Here is a 5,000-nt window from a genome sequence, read left to right on the forward strand (position 1 = left end):
TTTGGCCACACAACGGCGCCAGCACGAGCAAAATCATCCGCGGTGCGGTGGCCTTGCACGGCCTTTTGTCTTTGGAACCAACCATCAGTGCCACGGGAAGTGCCGGAGTCCCGGCATCCGCGGTGCCAAGTGATTGCGCCCTTGGTCTCTGCAGCGGGGCATGCCGGGCACTCCCAACCATTGCAAGCAAGCAAGCAAGCAAGAAAGAAAGTAAGTAAGTAAGTATTACATATAGGGGCGGGACATGCGGGGAGATCTGCGAAACGTGCATTACGGGGCACACGCGTACCTACCGGGGCATACCGACCCCTATTGGGGCACACGTGTGCATATCAGGGCATACCGGGCCTATCGGGGCACACGCGTACATACCGGGGCATACCGAGCCCTACTGGGGCACACGTGCGCATATCGGGGCGTACCAAGCCTATCGGGGCATACGCATGTATCCCAAGGCATACCGAGTCAATCCGGGCATACGCGTTCATACCGGGGCGTAACGGGCCTATCGGGGCATACTTGGGCATATCCGGGCAAAAAATGCCCAAAACTTGCGCAACCTTGGCAACCGTGGTCCATTCCTCTCTATATGCCTAGCCTTGCCAACCGTGGTCCATTCCTCACTATATGCCATGGCCTTGTGCCCATGGTCTTCCCAAGACAGCGTCCAAGGCCCCCGGAAGGCCAAGGGAGCCCAACCCAGCAATGCCCTGCTATGGCAAGCCAAGGCCAAGCATTCCGGTGCCTATCCGGGCAAAAATGCAATTCCTCTCTATATGCCTAGCCTTGGCAACCGTGGTCCATTCCCCACCATATGCCATGGCCTTGTGCCCATGGTCTTCCCAAGACAGTGTCCAAGGCGCCCGGAAGGCCAAGGGAGCCCAACCCAGCAATGCCCTGCTTTGGCAAGCCAAGGCCAAGCATTCCGGTGCCTAACCTTGGCAACCGTGGTCCTTTCCTCACCATATGCCATGGCCTTGTGCCCATGGTCTTCGCAAGACATCGTCCAAGGCGCCCAAAAGGCCAAGGGAGCCCAACCCAGCAATGCCTTGCTAGGACAAGCCAAGGCCAAGCATTCCGGTGCCTATCCGGGCAAAAACGCCCAAAGCATGCCCATTCCTTAGCCTATCCAGGCAAAAACGCCCAAAATCTGCACATTCTAGTGCCTATCCGGGCAAAAACGCCCACCAACATGCCACCCTCCTATAGGGTTTGCGCAACCAACCAGCCTAACCACCAGTGGCAACCAAAGGTGCTGTTAGCGACGACTTCTGAAGACGCAACGAGACGCGACGTGTTTGCGCCCAGACGCGACGAGACGATGCGGGATCTGCGCCCAAGAATGCCTAGACCCGTCGACTTGATGCGGGATCAGCTCGCCCAAGCATGCCTAGTGTGCAAGGCCTGTGTGCAAGGCTAGTGTCCAAGGCTAGTGTGCAAGGCTCATGTGGAACGCTAGTGCGCAAGGCTAGTGCCCAAGGCTTGTGTGCCAGGCCCGTGTGCAAGGCTAGTGTCCAGGGCTTGTGTGCATTGCTTGAGTGCAAGGCTTGTGTGCATTGCTCGAGTGCATGGCTTGTGTGCAAGGGTTGTGCGCAAGGCTAGTGTGCGGGGCTTGTGCGCATGGCTAATGTGCACGGCTTGTGTGCATGGCTACCGTGCAAGGCTAGTTTGCATGGCTAGGGTGCAAGGCTCGCATGCGAGGCTAGTGTGCAAGGCTGCGTGCAAGGGAAGCGTGCAGGGCGAGTGTGCGAGGCCACTGTGCACGGCGCCAGCACTAGCGAGCCATCATCCGCGTTGCCATGGCTCGCTTGGCCTTGGCTTGCCAGGCCCCGACACGAGCAATCGCGCATTTTCTTTGCAACCGACCATCAATGCCGCCCAACGGGGCCAGCACGAGCAGTCATCCGCGGTCCCCTGGCCCTGCGCACGTTTGTCTTTGAAACCGAGCATCAATGCCACAGAAAGTGCCGGGGCGCCAGCTGGAGCCATCATCCGACGTGCCATGGCTCGCTTGGCCTTGGCTTGCCGGGCCCCGACACGAGCAATCGCGCATTTTCTTTGCAACCGACCATCAATGCCGCCCAACGGGGCCAGCACGAGCAGTCATCCGCCAATAAAATGGGTAACAAGCACAGGCACCATAATGCGAGCCGAGTAAGGCATCGAGCTTGAATTGAGTAGGCCATGAACGGGGTGGTCAGCTGCGCAATGGCAGGTAGCCCACCAGCATGCACGATCCAAATGCCACTCACGCGCCAACACGGTGCCTGCCAAACAATGTCTCCCCGACCCAACTGCTATTAGCAATGGGGCCTGAAATGGCACTGCTAGGCGACCCGCTGTGCGCGGAAGTTAGAGGGGAAGGGGGAAGGGACACACGGGACGAGGAATTCCGTGCCAAAGAGAATGCGAGCGAAGACCAAGCCAAGAGTGGAGACCCCCACGGTTGAGGCAAGCCAACGATGGCGAATGGAATGGGGGAAGGGGAGAGATCTAGCAAAAGGCCCAGGACAAAGATGGGGGGGGGAAGCTCATTGGAGAGACCCTGTAAGAAAGCGCAATACAAAAGCAAATCGAACAAGGGAGGTAAGCTCACAGGTACGAAGAAAAGGAACCCTTGTGCGCATTGGCGGAGGCAAACTACCCAACCAAGCCAGCAGCAACCAAGCCATAGGGTTGCAAACAGACGTGCAACCCAGTACCCACAAGGGCAGGGGTAAGCCGCCGAGCCTAGCAAGGTAGGTGTGCTCCCAAAACCAAACAACGCACAAAGGGAGCAAACACGGGCAAACAAGTGACGCCATGGCCTACTCGCCCACCGCCCTCTATATTGCCTAACCTTGGCAACCATGGTCCATTCCCCACTATATGCCATGGCCTTGTGCCCATGGTCTTCACAAGACAGCATCCAAGGCGCCTGAAAGGCCAAGGGAGCCCAACCCAGCAATGCCCAGCCAAGGCCAGGCATTCCAGTGCCTACCCGGGCAAAAACGCCCAAAGCATGCCCCATTCGTTAGCCTATCCAGGCAAAAACGCCCAAAACCAGCCCATTCCAGTGCCTATCCGGGGAAAACGCCCAAAGCATGCCCATTCCTTAGCCTATCCAGGCAAAAACGCCCAAAACCAGCACATTCCAGTGCCTATCCGGGCAAAAACGCCCTAAGCCTGCGCATTCCAGCGCCCCGCAGCATGCCACCCTCCTATAGGGTTTGCGCAACCAACCCGCCTAACCACCAGTGGCAACCAAAGGTGCTGTTAGCGACGACTTCTGAAGACGCAACGAGACGCGACGGGTTTGCGCCCAGACGCGACGAGGCGATGCGGGATCTGCGCCCAACCGTGCCTACACCCGCCGACTTGATGCGGGAGCTGCTGGCCCAAGCATGCCTAGCGTGCAAGGCCTGCGTGCAAGGCTAGTGTGCAAGGCTCGTGGGCAAGGCTAGTGCGCAAGGCTAGTGCCCAAGGTCTGTGTGCAAGGCTAGTGCCCAAGGCTAGTGAGCATGGCCTGTGTGCAAGGCTAGTGTGCAAGGCTTGTATGCAAGGCTAGTGTGCAAGGCTGGTGTGCAAGGCTTGTGGGCAAGGCTGGTGCGCAAGGCTAGTTCCCAAGGGTTGTGTGCAAGGCTAGTGCCCAAGGCAAGTGCGCAAGGCTCGTGCCCAAAGCTAGTGCGCAAGGCTTGTGTGCAAGGCTACTGCGATGGGCCAGTGCCCAAGGCTTGTGAGCAAGGCTTGTATGCATGGCTTGTGTGCAAGGCTAGCGTCCAAGGCTTGTGCGCATGGCTTGTGCGCAAGGCTTGTGTCCAAGGCTTTTGTGCAAGGCTCGTGCGCAAGGCTAGTGTGCAAGGCTTGTGCGCATTGGCAGGTAGCCCACCAGCATGCACGATCCAAATGCCACTCACGCGACAACACGGTGCCAAGCCGGGCATGGTGTGCACTCAAAACCAATCAACGGACAGAGGTCATGCGTCATGGGGGGGATCTAGCAAGGCCATGGGGAAGGTCATGGAGGACCTTGGAAGCAAGCGCAAGACGAGAGCGAATCGAACAAGGGGCCAGGACGGGGCCTTGTGCCCATGGTCTTCGCAAGACAGCGTCCAAGGCACCCGAAAGCCCAAGGGAACCCAAACCCGGCCGACACTTGCAATCGCACATGCTCTCTGCAACACACCATCAATGCCGCCCAACGGGGCCAGCACGAGCAGTCCTCCGCGGTCCCCTGGCCCTGCGCACGTTTGTCTTCGAAACCGAGCATCAATGCCACAGAAAGTGCCGGGGCGCCAGCTGGAGCCATCATCCGCGTTGCCATGGCTCGCTTGGCCTTGGCTTGCCAGGCCCCGACACGAGCAATCGCGCATTTTCTTTGCAACCGACCATCAATGCCGCCCAACGGGGCCAGCACGAGCAGTCATCCGCGGTCCCCTGGCCCTGCGCACGTTTGTCTTTGAAACCGAGCATCAATGCCACAGAAAGTGCCGGGGCGCCAGCTGGAGCCATCATCCGACGTGCCATGGCTCTGGTCCCATGGTCTTCGCAACCGAGCATTCGTGACACCCGCGGGGCCAGGACACCAACCCTTCCGACACGAGCATTCGCGCATGTTCTTTGGCCACACAACGGCGCCAGCACGAGCAAAATCATCCGCGGTGCGGTGGCCTTGCACGGCCTTTTGTCTTTGGAACCAACCATCAGTGCCACGGGAAGTGCCGGAGTCCCGGCATCCGCGGTGCCAAGTCATTGCGCCCTTGGTCTCTGCAGCGGGGCATGCCGGGCACTCCCAACCATTGCAAGCAAGCAAGCAAGCAAGAAAGAAAGTAAGTAAGTAAGTATTACATATAGGGGCGGGACATGCGGGGAGATCTGCGAAACGTGCATTACGGGGCACACGCGTACCTACCGGGGCATACCGACCCCTATTGGGGCACACGTGTGCATATCGGGGCATACCGGGCCTATCGGGGCACACGCGTACATACCGGGGCATACCGAGCCCTACTGGGGCACAC

This window comes from Tasmannia lanceolata, unplaced genomic scaffold, assembly GCF_043159265.1.
Source record: "Tasmannia lanceolata isolate RefF3 unplaced genomic scaffold, GAP_Taslan_0.1 ptg000194l, whole genome shotgun sequence".
Taxonomy (NCBI): Eukaryota; Viridiplantae; Streptophyta; class Magnoliopsida; order Canellales; family Winteraceae; genus Tasmannia; species Tasmannia lanceolata.